This window comes from Hyaena hyaena, unplaced genomic scaffold (genome assembly GCF_003009895.1).
Source record: "Hyaena hyaena isolate Hyena2069 unplaced genomic scaffold, ASM300989v1 scaffold_195, whole genome shotgun sequence".
Classification (NCBI taxonomy): Eukaryota; Metazoa; Chordata; class Mammalia; order Carnivora; family Hyaenidae; genus Hyaena; species Hyaena hyaena.
Genome location: NW_024080827.1, coordinates 1,600,975 through 1,615,502, shown reverse-complemented (window position 1 = coordinate 1,615,502; position 14,528 = coordinate 1,600,975). Strand labels below are relative to the sequence as shown.

Here is a 14,528-nt window from a genome sequence, read left to right as displayed (position 1 = left end):
TGGGAGGAGAAAGACAGCACAAGATGATGTTAGATCTAATGGATATTCCAAAGGCCAGAGCCCTTCAACTGATAGGAAAAGGCTGGATTCCTTAATAGGACACCAAAGCCCTCATGAACCAGTCCCTGAGCACCCTCAACCGGGGCAATCTCCTGCCAGGCTCCTCTCTCTGCATGCCACACGCTTTCCTCCTCCCCAGGCCTCCTTCTGGGCTGACCTTCCTGAAACTAACATAACACCATTGCTCCTCTACTCTACCACCATTCAGATGGTCCGAGTCCTTTGGTATTGCAGTCTGACCCTTTCCAATCTCCTGCTCTAGATTTATCTCTTCTTATTCATTTTCTCCAACACTATGTTCCAGGCACATTACAATCCAGCCCCACGATATCATTGACTGAATCTGAACACACTTGAGTAGGCTGTTTCCTCTGCTCAGAATGTCCTCCTTGTTCTCTACCTGGTGAACATCTCATTCCAAAGGATTAGCTTAAACATCAGAGCCCATGGGAAACTTTTCCTGATCCACTTAGGGCTGAACTCGGTATTTGTTGCTATCTTCATATCCATACTTACCTCCTCCTCTCCATCTGCTGAAGCACCTAGAATTCAGAGTGCCCTGTATTTGTTTCCCCCATAAGATGGTAACATTTTTGAGGGCTGGACTTGGTGTTAATCATCTCTGCATGCTTATAGCCTGGTATAATCAGGTGCAGAGCAGAACCCTAAATAATTTTTTTAGTGAATGAAGGGAAATGTGTGGGTGAGCTCTGGTCGTAACCAGTATTGCATAGAGCCATGCAAAGGCCAGCACAAAATATAAAGGGGTGCCCCCAGAGCTCATTAATTAAGATAAATAATATTTTAATGCAATATTTTAAAAAATCCATATCTGGGGCGCCTGGGTGGCTTAGTCGGTTAAGCGTCCGACTTTCGCTTAGGTCATGATCTCTTGGTTCGTGGGTTCGTGCCCCGCGTCGGGCTCTGTGCTGTCTGCCAGCTCAGAGCCTGGAGCCTGTTTCAGTCTGTGACTCCCTCTCTCTCTGACCCTCCCCTGCTCACGCTGTCTCTCTCTCTCTCCTAGAAATAAATAAAAAAAATATATATATATATATATAAATAAAAAATCCATATCTATGCCCCAACTCCATGATGAACAAAATGAATATGTTAAGAAAAGATGGGACCTGATCCTGCACCTTAGGAGACATTCACTTCCCCCTAAGTCCCAGCCTAAGCAATTTGCTCAAAGGGAAGGACTTCCAACATACGTACAGAGTGGCTGAGTTAGCGCCACCACCTTGAGACTGGCTAGAAGGACATGGGTTAGAAAGTAAAATGAAGGTGAAGGAGATAGTGGAGGTGGTGTATTTATCCATTAGACATCAACAGGAAGCAACCCTGGCCAATCTTAGCCAGAGAAGGAATATACCGGGAGGGTATTGATGGTTCCTGGCCTTGCCAGCAGGCAGGAGAGCAGAATCAGAACCAAGGACAGCAGGCACAGCCTGGTTAGGATGTGGCTGTTGGCACTTGCCACCACCCGCACCACCATCACTTCTACCCTCTGTTGGTCTGATTGGCCTTATTTGCCACATCACACATCCAAGAATCAAAGTCACGGGTCAGAGTAGCCAACTGACCAGGCCTCAGTAGGACCATGCCTTGGGTGCATGACAGGTCAGTGGGAGGAAAGTCTTTTGGCTTTTGTGGTGGGTGAAACTGGACTGTAACCAACTACTACTCCCCACAGAGGGGTGTCTGTTTCAGCTAGAAAAGGAATCACATGTTGGACAACTCTACAAATGGCAAATACTAAATATAGGTAAGGTTGAATTTCTCCTGAGAGATTGTGTAGAGCCATTAATTTAAGATAGAAAACTGGCAAAAGGAAAAATACTAAATTGGCTTTACTTTCAGACATGTGTTCTGGTTCTATAGGTCAGTAGGACACATTTGAATTGTTTTCCATGGCAGTGATAAGCTATGGAGATGTGTGGCTTTCTTACACCTTCCAGTACAGTTTTAGTGAACTGCTGCCTTTTTGGGATGGGGGTTAGGAGCGGGGCATCAGAGCCATCCTATAACCTGTAGCTCCAGTGTCTTTTTGATATCACTTTATCCAGTTAATCCGACCAGCCACAGACCTATGGGATGGGAAAAAGCAAGGTAGAATCTAAAGAAGAATCATTGTCCTGCCCTAAATGCAACCAGGAGTTCAGAGGTCAGTTGGAAAGAACCAGCTCTCCCTGGAACCCTCCGGTGTCCAAATTTCACTTAATGCTCTCAAACATCAGTGGTACTACCAGTGTTAACTCCATGTGGTGTGGCAAACCAAGGCTCACAGAAGTTGGGTAATATGTCACAGGCGACACATGGACTTATGTGTATCAGAGCCAGACCCAAACCCAGGCTGGTCTATTCCACAGTCCACTGTTCCAGAATCTATGTCACTTCCTGGTCCATAACTGAGAGGGAGCAGTTCACATCCATCACTGGCCTTTATTTATTAAAATTTCTAGGCATTTATCATTTTCCCTCCATAAGAACTAATGTGACAAAAGTAGCCAAGATGAGGCAGATCTCTCTCCTTGCCTGCTGGCTGGACTTTCACCCCGCATTCAACTCAGCCCCAGCAGCCATCACATTCTCACTGTAGCTCATATATTTCCCTTTGCCCAATATTCCAGCCATTGATTTCGTGTTTTTTTTTTTTTACCTTATTATAGTGGAAAATTTCAAACTGGCATAAAATAGAACCCCTGATACCTATTACTCAGCTTCAGTAATTTTACTGACTTAAATTCTACTTCAGTGCATGCTTCCGATGTTCATTAGTATTTCCTGCATCGCTAGGTCTCCTTACCAGGGGACTTTTCCTTAAGATTCAGCTTTAATTTTACTTTTCTTATTCTCCCCAGCCCCCATTTCTTCAAATTAAATACCTCTAAAAGCAGTAAACCCTCTTTTTGGTTTGGTGCATCTTAGTTAGCGCTTTTAGACAGCATTAAATGGCTTCTAAAATGCAGAATGACATGCCTACAGCTGTTTCTTTCTGCCAAGTCTGTAATTCTGCCTTTTGTGCCGGTTAAGCTCTCGAATCCCCTAACCCCAGCTCGGTTTTTTCCAAGGCCCTGCTTCCCCAGGCTTATTAGCATTGTTATGTTGGATTCCAACAGATTCTAGGGATTTTGCTGTTGTTCCTCTTACACCTTCTTTTCACATTATTTTTCTGTCACCACTGTTATTTGCTGTATAATAGAGTTCAATTATGCACCTACAGTATTTGGGCAAGTGGGCCCAAGCAAAGAGTTTCTCATTGAGGTGGGGTTGAAGTCACTGCTGTGTCCCTGCGTTACAACCTATTGTCCCTTATCTGGCACAGATTAGGTATTCCTTTAAAGCTCACTGAGAAAATGTCTTTGTTTCCGGTCCTAGGTCTGAAAGCTGGCATCTGTATTTTTGTGGTAAGAGCTTCCAACTGGGAGAAGGGAGGTGGGAATTTGAAATGATTCATCCCACCTGTAAGTATATGTTAATGTCTGTTTTCTCTTCTATACTATACACTCGATGAGGGCAGGGACTCTCCGCTGTCGTGTCCCCACTACTTAGCGCCATCCTGGCACATAACGCATGCTCAATAGACTTTTGTTTAATCTGCTTGGATGACACCTGCTTCCTACAATTATCGTACATATTAAATGAGATATTGAGAGTAATCATTACTTTGATAAATGGTAACTGTTATCCCTATTATGAAACAAATAAAACCCAGCCTTGGGTGGTGTGCCTTGCTTCTCTGGGAAATGGGGGTAATAATACCCCTTTAGGAGGGTTAATTAAATAAGGGCATGTATGGAAAGTACTTTGCTCAGTGCTTGATAGGTAGTGCACAGTAAGTGACAAGTACACAAACTATATCTACTTTTTCTACCTTTCAGCACCGTTTGTGGTTATTATATTTATTTGCCTTCTTATGATGAGGTTATAGTTTCACCTTATTCTTCATGTTTTTCCCTAAAATTTAGTGAAGCCCTAAAAAAAAAAAAAAAAAAGTGCCAGCGAATCAAGTCTGATTCGCTTTTTCTGGATGCTTCTCTGCTCAACATTGTAACTAAAATGTAGAGTTTCTCCAAGTGCTAGGTTATACTCAGAACAAGCACTCAGCATCATGGGACATTTCTGAATGTTTCCAGGAGGAATACAAGTAGGCAAATTGCTTTCCTGAAAGAACTCACTTTGCAGTTGCTTCAGGGCAGGCTGACCTTAGGGGTGATGTGGAGTCCACATGGGACCTGGTTCTACAGGGCTAGATAGGTCATATGAATGGTTAAGTGGCTCGGATGCCGAATATACTTCTGTTTATGTCCCAAATCCTTAGCATTTGCCAAATCTGCTACCAGGGAGTCCCTCTTTAATATACCTGATAAAATTCTGTCCAAACTCAATACTTTCTCCTGTGCCTTTAAAAAAAAAACTCTAGGTATTGAATACTTTGGGGTGTCACAGCTGAGAGGGGGTGTTATTTATACCTGGTGGGCAGAAATCAGAGATGCTGTCACCAGGACCACCCACGACAAAGAATTATCCAGCTCAAAATGTTGAGATGGCCGAAGTTAAAAAACTCTGATCTAGAACAATTTTCTCATTTTGTTTGTAATTTTTCCTCCTTCTATAACGAAAATTATTCTGAACTCTCTCCCAGATTTTACCCAGATTATTGGAAGGGATTATCCCATCTCCAAACACAGTTCTTGCACACATACTCCACCCAGCCAGTCCTTCATCCACGCTCTCTGATCTTTCATGGGTGAGGCATCCACTTGAATTCCGAGAATGGACCAAAGAACCGCATTTGTAAACATTTGAAACTGCTTCCCAGCCACTTTCCTTGATCTTTCAGAACCTTAAACCTATTAGAGCACCAGGGTGATTCTGTTGGTTAAGTGTCCGACTCTTGATTCATTCACTTCATGATTTCACAGTTCATGGGATCAAGCCCCACTTCAGGCTCTGCACTGACATCATGGAGCCTGCTTGGATTCTCTCTCTCTCTCTCTCTCTCCCTCTCTCTCTCTCTCTGCTTTTCTCTCCTCCCTCCCCTCCTTAAACCTATTAATTAAAAAAAAAAAGTCGTTCTGTGTTCTCAGCTGTCAGAGTTTATTGAAATCTTCTTGAAATCTTTTCCTTTGTCTCTAGCAGTTTCTTGGAGCCTTGGGTCAAAGATTACCCAAGCTGTAGAGAATATTTGGGAGAGAAATTGGCAGGAACTTTGGTGTGGTGCTTGCCACATCTCTGTTCCAGTGAAGAGGCTGTTATTACGGTATTAGAGTCTACACAAAGATTTAGAATTTCACCTTTCCAGCATTTATTCAAATTTTAATTAACAAAATTAATTAATGTTAAAATTTGCTATTTGCTTAGAGATCATAAGCTCCTTTGGGCCTCTAAATTATAACTTTCAAAGAATTAAAAACATGACTTTCATGTAAATATATAGTGGACACATGTGAAAGATTTTAATCAACTTGTAATTGATAAAGGAACCAGTAAGATGCTATGACTGGCTTAGAGGACACTTTGAAGAGCAGACATTTGGGGCGCTTGGGGGGCTCAGTCAGTTATGCATTTGACTTCGGCTCAGGTCATGATCTCACAGTTTGTGGGTTTGAGCCCCGCGTTGAGCCCTGTGCTGACTGCCAGCTCAGAGCCTGGAGTCTGTTTCGGATTCTGTGTCTCCCTCTCTCTCTGACCCTCCCCTGCTCATGCTGTCTCTCTCAGAAATAATTAAAACATTAAAAAAAATTTTTTTAAAAAGAACATTTTTACAGGCAATCAAGTGTGCTGAAATGAATATTTGCCAGTAGTTGCAAAACGTCGCTGGGCACTGATATGTTGTGTTTAGTATCATCTTGTCTACAGGGCAGAAATAAAATTATCTTTTCATGAAGAACATTCACTTGCACTATTATCAGTGTTCTACAATTTAACTTCTATGGTTACAGATTTGTAATATGGCCTAGTCCATAGAAATACAAATAAAGGCATCGGCCTCTATAGAATCCATGAATTCCTTGGAGGTCCCTTAAATCATGCCCCTCACTACATTGACAAAATGCCAGTCATCTGTTTTGCCAGTTTCCAAGTGTTGGACAATTTCTTCTGCAAGGAAGAGATTGGAATATGTCCTGAACATATTTTTTTTCTGGCGTGAATCCTTGCAAATCCCTGGGGTATAATATGTAAGTATCTGTGGGATGAACATTTAGCTTGTGGATCCTACAGTCCCACTCTCCTAATCTATGAAATTGGAAATGAAAAGGGGGATGGGGTGAGAGAGATTTTGACAGAGAAATAGAAAGAGCAGATACAGGGGTGCCTGGGTGGCTCAGTCAGGTCATTATCTCACAGTTGGTGGGATCGAGCCCTGTGTCAGGCTCCGCACTGAGCATGGATTCTCTCTTTCTCCTTCTGTCCCTCTCCCCTGTTCGAGTGCTCTCTCGCTCTCTCTCGCTCTCTCTCTCTCAAAAAAAAAAAAGCAGATAAAATAACTACCATTTATTGTCTACTCTATGCCAAGTATGTTATATATGTCAGCTCATTCACAAAACTCCTATTTTGTAGGTGAGGACACTGAAGTTCACAGAGGTTAAGTAGCTTATTCAAGGGTATACGGTGAACATGCTTATTGATTTGGTGGATGTCATGCCTCATGTTCTCTCTAGAGTGAGCTCTGGGAGGGCAAGGGTTTACCCCTTTGTTTTATTCTCTGCCATATCTTTGCTTAGTCTCTCCCCCAGAAGGAGCTTAGTCAATATCCGTTGAATGCATAGATAAGCGATATATGAGCGAATAAAAGAATGAACAAATGAATGAAAGAGCAGAGTAGGGACTCATTCCCATATCTGTTCAACCTCCACATCCCATACGTCCTCCACTACATCACAAAAAATAGCTGTCTTCTTCACTCTGTGGAATAAGTAGCTGTATGGAACTAAACATTTTTTAAGCTTATTTATTTATATCGAGAGAGAGAGAGAGAGAGAGAACACGCGTGCATGAACAGATATTTATATAGGCAATCGGGAATGCAGAGACAGAGAGAGAGAGAGAGAGGATCCCAAGCAAGGCTTGAACTCCTGAACCGTGAGATCATGACCTGAGCTGAAATCAAGAGTTGGATGCTTAATCGCCTGAACCACCCAGGTGCCCCAGAGCTATAATTTTTATATTGTATTTCATAGTTTTTATTTTATTTTGTTTTATGTTTTCCAGTTTTACTGAGGAAATTCTTTTTCCTTATGATGAGAACTTTTAATCTATTCACTTGGCAACTTGCAAAATATACAAAACAGTATTGTTGACTGTACATTACATCCCCAGAATTAATTTATCTCATAAATGAAAGTTGGTGCCTTTAGAGCATCTTTCCCCTTTCCCCCTCCCCAACCTCGGTCCCTGGTCACAACAGATCTGATCTCTATTTCTATAAGTTGGTTTTACTAGATTTCATATATAAGTGAGATCAGAGAGTATTTGTTTTTTCTCTTCTCTGACTTATTTCACTTGGCTTAATGCCTTCAAGGTTTGGTGGGACTATAATTTAACATTTTAGTTGCTTTGGCAAAAAAGAGTGTTTTAATTAGCAGACAGTTTATTGTGCTTAAAATAAGTATCTGATTACAGCTTCTGTCGCAGATAAAGTATAGAGCAAATGGGAATGATTTTTTTAAAGTCTCACAATGAGGAAAATATGCAAGAGGTAAATAAGAGGAGAGATAGTATTTGATAAAAGTTTTATTTTTTCCCCCCACAAGAATGTTCTGGATCAAAGGAAGTGGAATCTCTAGTTCCTGACCTACATGGTAGGTGCTGTGTGAAAATTAGTGAACAAGTGACTAACAAATGCCTTAACACTTGCTTTCAGATGATGGGCAGAGAAGGGCAAATTCTTAGAAGGAAGTAATAATAGCAATTATTTCCAGAGGGGTAAAACACTTCTTAGCATAGATATCGGTTTTACTGTTGTGTAAATTACCGGTCCCCGGGTGAACCTTTTAGGGCATATGATAAAAACTGACAACTATAGAAACAGAAGTTGTGGAACTTTCTTGACTACCTCCTTCCTCAATCTCAGTCCAAGCATTTAGATGAAGGCATCTAGCCCTCCTTGAGAAAGTGAGATCAAGTATCCTAATGCATTGTAATTCTCTGTCCTGTGCTGCTCATTTCTTCCCATACGGTTACCAAAGGCAAATTATGAAGCCCTGAGTTAGTGCACATTAAAAATGATGTCGGTACAGATGAAAGCCAGCCCTAGAGATGAAGCATTTATTTGAAACCAATTTGAAGATAGATTCAACACATAAAATATAAAACCACCCCACGCCTGCCCCCAGTAAGTGTGATGGGATTTTCCAAATTCCCAGGTTCAGAATCCAAGCTCAGAATCCAAGCGCTGAGACACTGGCTTCGGCCCTGGTTCGGCCTCTGCTCTGTCTTTCCTCTTCTTTGTCCAAACTGGGTTGAAGTTTTTTTCCTCTGCCTTTGAATTCGTACACAATGGGCTTGATGAATGAATTACAAATCTTACCTGAAGGTTCTTGAAGTTTAAGAAGAATGGTTTTCTTTTGCTTTTGGTTATTATAAACATCAGCAGTGCTATTTTTGGTTTCTAAGCCCAGAGGCAAGGAGAGAAATAGCAAGATGAACGGGAAAGCATGAGGTAAAACGTTTATGGGAGAACTCTGGCTCTCATGAAGCCATTCCTTTGAAAACTAGTGGAATTTCTATTTGGAACAATCAATTTCTCTCTCTATCTCTCTTTCTCTCTGTCTCTCTTTCTCTTTCCCCACAACCCCCACTTCCTGCCCCTGCTTAACTTCTCCCTTTCCCCTTATCTGTCTCTTACACAAATTTCAGTCTTAAGTCAGGGCAGCGATATTGAAATGACACAAACTTGTTTCCTAAAGGGTCATACGCTGCCATGTTTGTTAGTCATATAAACACATTATGGGGGGGGGGCATAGTTATTTATGGTAGAAAATGTCATATTAATTAGAATAATATACTCACTAGCCTATTTTATTTCAGTCTATTCTGATTCAGAGAAGAATATATAAAGTCCTTTATAAGGAACGGCTTGTCAGAGATTAAGGATTGTTGAATGGCCAAGTGTTGACAACAATTGTACTCTGACAACAATTAATCTCAGCACTTCATTTCCAATGCCACATAGCCCTGATAATTTCTATGGAAGCTTAAGTTCCTTATCCCATCCTGTTGTCATTTTTCCTTTATTACGGTTCATTATTTAAACCAGTGTTATCCGTTAGAACTTCCTGTGCTGATGAAAATGTCCCTGATCTCCAGGGTCCGAAATGGTAGCCTCTAGCCTTATATGGTCACTGAGCAAGCTATTAGACCAATAAGGAATGTGAAGCCCAGGGCAGTTATGTGACTTCCCAGGGACCACACTGGCAGTTAACGACAGAACCTGAATGAATCTCCTGGCTCTCTCTAGGCTGCTACGCTGCCTCATGTTTAGATTTCATTTGGGCGGGAAAAATGAGGGGCGATTTCAGAAAAGAAGACCAAATTTTTACACCTCATGACTGGGTGGAAAACTGGGAATAATATTACCTTTTCCAGCCAGAGAAATTCAGTTGTGCTAGACAGAGGGATGGTAGCATTAGGACTCCAAGCTGAGTTGAACAGAGTACATCATTAAGTCCCGTGTCACTATCTGCCTAAGGCTGCTCAGAACAGATCTGAGTATTGAGTTCTATGTTTATTACCTATTCATTCACTGATTGAACACCTACAACGGGCCACATAGAGAAGGTGCTGGATGGTGGGGGGAAGGGTAGGGAAATGGATAAAAGCAGTTGAAGCATTCAGTGCCTACAGGAAGACAGATGGCCAACCATTTCAATGTGGTGCTAGAGCGCCACACTACATTGTCAATCAGGGGAGCCCAGGACCGGAAGTTTTATGTTATCTTCTGGTACACTGTTTTGTTAGGGCAACGGTGGGCTCTGGAAGCCAGCTCTGGGTTTAAATTCACTGTTTCGTTTCATACCTCTGTGACCTCGGGCAAGTTACTGAACCTGTCTTTAGCCTTATCTTTAAGATAGAGATAATCCACAGTCTTTGTTGCTAAGATTATACAAAATAATGCACTTAAAACACCCGACATAGTGCCCTGTTCAACAGAAGGAACATTCATTAAGTGTTAACACTCATGTCTACTACTGTTGTCGTTATTTTTACTGTTATTACTAGGAATAAACACGAGCCCAGTGAGGCATGATTGTCTTTATTTTTCAGACAAGGAAACTGAAGCTTGGGAGATTAAGCAGCCAAAGTCACAGAGATAAAAAGGGACAGGGCCAAAATTTTAGGCAGGTCAGAGCTGGCTGCTGTCAGGACGGGAGGGCTCCCCTCTGGGCCCAGGCCTGAGAGGACTGCCTTTGAACAGAAGTGTTGGGCCGGGGGGTGGGGGGTGGGGGTGGGGGTGGGGGGTGTCTGGAGGTGTTGAGGCAGAGGCCCCTGACCAGGAGGGGCTTCAGAAAGGAAACCTCAGGCCTGATTAGAAGACTTAAACTACCGCCTAAACTGGCCACGCCTGCAGTGTCATTTTCAGAAATTTCCTGAACTAACATTTGTTGTCCTAGAAACACACACATTCAAGATCAATTTAAAGTTTAAGATCAATTTAAAGTTTAAATCAAACAAACAATGCTCCTTCCAGCACGGGTTTTATGATAGATTCTGGGGGAAGTGAGAGCTAAGGAGGAAATGTTCCTGTCCATTCTTCCATCCATTCATGTCACAAACATTAAACGCCTACTGTGTGCTAGACACCATACTGAGGGTGATTTTCTTCCATAAACCTTACCTTTCCTACCAGAGGGTATTCTCAATTGAAGACAGGAAGTGGTGAGTGAGGCGTGAGATGCCGTTGGTGAGAGCAGGTAGGGGAGGGAGTGAGTACTGAGGGCAGGTTCCCCTCAGCTTGGCTGCGCCGCGAGGAGAGGATGTCCGGGGACTCTCCGCCCCTCATCTGAGAAGAGTAATTACATCCTGCCTCGTGCTACAGCGGATGCCTAGATATCTAGATGAGAGCAATGACAGCTTTAGGCGGGTTTTCCAGGCTTTTGTGATCGGTATTATAGTAGGGAACCAAATGATCTGGATTTGGTTTTGTTTGGGTAAATGAGAACCGAAGTCCGTTGGGGGTCAGCCATAGAAGATCTAAGACTGGGGGCGGGAGTCAACCGAGGCTCGTCTGAGAGAGGAGGAGTTTTTAGCCGGGCGGCTGCATTCCAAGGAGAGGTTCAGTCTAGGTGAAGGAGGCGTGGGGACTGTGCGCAGGGCGTGCGCGGCTGTGCGGGACTCCCGCCTCGGGAAATGCGCGCAGCCCTGGGCCGGGTGGGCGCCTCGGGGGCGTCGCGGGGAAGCCGCCCGGGCGACTCAGTGCGGAGCGCGTCCTGAACCCCAGGCTTAGTTAGCGACCTTTAAAACCCCGAGCCCGGCCCGGGCCCGGGGACCTGGCCGCACGCTCCGCTCTCCCGCCGGCGGTGAGTATGCCCCAGAGAGCACTGCCATTCCCGAGGCTCCGTCCGCGAGGCTCCGCCCGGGAGCAGGGGGAGGCCGCAACAGGTCCCCGCGGGCGCCGCGGGCCTCGCTCGCGCGCCTCCACGGCCGGCGCCCTTCCCGGCCCGCCGCGTCCCGGGGACTGGCCCGCGCGCGGGGCAGCGGGGCAGCCTCTCCGGAAGCCGTCCCGGCGGTCCCCCGAGCGGCGCATAAATCATTCATGAGCGGGAGTTGGGCGAGCCTCGCTGCAGGGGGAGGGCGGGCGGCGCTGGGGCCGAAACGCGAGCTCGACCCCGCGCACGGTGAGTGGCGGCGTCCTGCTGCCCGCGGAGCCCGGGAGGCGAATGCGGAGACGTTGGGGGCCCGAGCGCACCACCCCCTTCCAGAAAGCCGGTGACAGGAAACCCTGCAAGGAGGGGCTCGCCCTGCGCCCCTCTCCTCCCGTCGGCCCAGCGGCAGGTAGTAGGAGCCCCCCGAGAGCAGCCTGGACGCCAGGGGGCTCGGGTGCGGGGCCAGCGGGAGTTCCGCACAGAGGGTGGACGCGCGCAAACTTTGCCGGCTGCCGAGTAGCTGCTTGGTGGGTCTTCTTTCCATCCACCGGAGGGGAGCCGGCGGCTGTGGCTCACCGGGTTCCAGGGCACACGCCAGCGGGACCGGGACCCTCGAGGCCGTGGGTTCGCTCTCGGAGAGGGCGGAGGACCGAGGGGGAGGCTCGCCAGGGGTTTGGGGAACTGTTCTGCAGCGCGTGGAGGGCTGGGGGTGGCCCGGAGGTCGCGGGGCGCCGAGCCTTCCTTGCTGGGGATGGAAAGGGGTCACCTCCCTCTGGTCTTCCAAATGGAGTACGCGGTGCAATGGACCATAGCGGGAGGGGGACCCTAGGGGAGCAATGGGAGGCCGCTTCCCTCGTCCACGGGAGAGCCCCCTGCCTCCTTGGGTGCACAGCTTGGGCACCTCCGGCGTTTGCGGGGTGGAGAGCTGGGGGCTCCGGGCTCCGGGCGCACCTCGCCAGTACGGCGCCGGCTGGGACAACAAAGAGAAACACGGACAGAGGAGAGAGCTTCGCGGTGCAAGCGAGGTGGGGGCCCGAGGTCAGTTTCCCCGAAAGCCCGCGCCGAGAGGGAGGGGATCCGATGGGGTGGCACACCGCTCTGGGCCCCTTCCTCCCCGACGACCCCGACGCAGCCTTCCCGCGGCGGCGGCGGGGAACCCGCGCGGACGCGCTCCCAAAGCCAAGTTACTCCGGCAACCCCCTCCCCCAAGCGGCGGCGGATTCCTCGAGTCTCCTCGCTTCCCGCGCCTGCCCTGCAGCCCATTCTTTTGTGTCCCGCAGCCCGGGACAGCCTCCTGCCGCGGAGGGGGAGAGGGCGGGAGGGGGCCCCAGCTTGGCGGTGGGTGGAGAGCGAGACTGGCCAGCCGGCGCCCCAGGCTTCCTGCAGCAACAGGTCCAGCCTGCAGCCCCAGGCGTGTGGCCCCAGGCGCCGGCCGACCCTTCTCCCGCCCGGGCTCCCGGATCCGGAGAGGTTTTCCAGGCTGCCTGTGGGCAGCAGCGGCTGACCTTTGTGAAGACACGCAGGTGAACGACTGGGGTCCTTGAACGCGCCCCTCTGGAGACTCAAACATCTGCTTTTGTATGTTCGGTTGAGCCTTATGAAACTGAGCCGTTTTTGTGGCTCAAAGCCTTTCTCACTCTTTTGTGAGTTTCCTCAGAGCTGTCCTGTCCATTAGGGCGAGCCCAAGGTCACGATGGAGTTTGGGGGATTGACCCCGGGTAATGGCAGTAGGGACCCTTTATTGACTAGCAGCTGTGTGCCTGGGGCTGGACCCGTTCCGGGTCTAACCCTCCAACACTATTCAACACCCCACTTTACAGACAGCGAAGGAAAGCACAGAGAATGTAAGTAACTCACATCACAGGGTTAATGAGTGGGAATAGAGGCTCCTGCCTTGTCTCAAGTAAGGCCTCTTATCACTTCAGCAACGGCCTTTAGTTTCATTTGGCTTTCTTAATATGCCCCGTAAATTTCATTTTTTTTAAATGAACTTCCTTATGATTTCCGCACTGGACTATTTCTGTGCATTCCAGCACCGTGAAGCAAACAAGTGTATCAACGGACAAGTGTATCTAAATAATAAGGCTTTAAACCAAATATTATTTTATTGGTACCATTTCAAATATGAAGGGATAAAGTTTTTCAGGGGACCAAGAGCTACTGCAGATACGTCAAGGGGCAGGATGCTTTGTTACAAGTGATAGAAGCCCACTCTGGGTAATTTTAGCAGAAATGGGACTTTGGACTGGGTGGCTTAGAGAAGTGACAAGGAGGCTGGCTAGCCGGGCTCAGGAGCTCATGCGGGACATACAACAGGACCCCTGATTGGTGTGTGGCCATAGCTGCCACCGCAAGGTTCTGGATATGGCCGCTGACGCTGTGCCGTCATTGCTAGAATGAATTAGAAACTGCCCCCGCGTCAGTCTGGGCTCCCCACACACACCCAGCAGTAAGCATCTGCTTGGTGAGTCTGAGGCACCCCCCAGGGCACAATTTGGGCACCTCAGCCTGACCTCACCGTGAAACCCCGGGGTGTTGCCCACAGGACTCACAAAGGTGGGCTCAGAAGTTGAGCTGGTCTCATCCCTCCCCCAAATCCCAGGTGATCAATCCCCACTACAAAGCTCCTTTGGAAGGAAGCTCCATCAAAAGAAGGAGAAAGGAAGGTGGATGGTCACCACAGTTGCTTTTCAAATAGTGTTTGTGGAAGTGCCATTCCCTGGGCTCCAAGGTCACAGTCATGTGAAATATTTGCTCAAAATTCACATTCTTGGGCCCCCTTTCCAGTTTGAACTCAGTGCATTTGGAGTGGCGACCAGGAATCTGCACCCCATAAATCAGGAAAATGGTGAGATCAACTTCTTGATTGGTCTAGTGCCT

At 46.9% G+C, this 14,528-nt stretch overlaps 1 protein-coding gene across 3 annotated transcripts in view; it reads left to right on the top strand.

Moving 5' to 3' along the window:
• Positions 1-11,343: 11,343 nt before the first annotated feature.
• Positions 11,344-14,528, top strand: part of PROM1 (prominin 1) — a 112,349-nt gene continuing 109,164 nt past the window's right edge. For 2 of the 3 annotated variants that reach the window (XM_039241561.1, XM_039241563.1), the window contains exon 1: positions 11,344-11,582. The gene's annotated coding sequence lies outside the window, so the exon portion shown is untranslated. Of the gene's footprint in view, positions 11,583-11,937; positions 12,058-14,528 lie in introns of those variants that run through there. The other variant, XM_039241562.1, reaches the window with a different exon arrangement.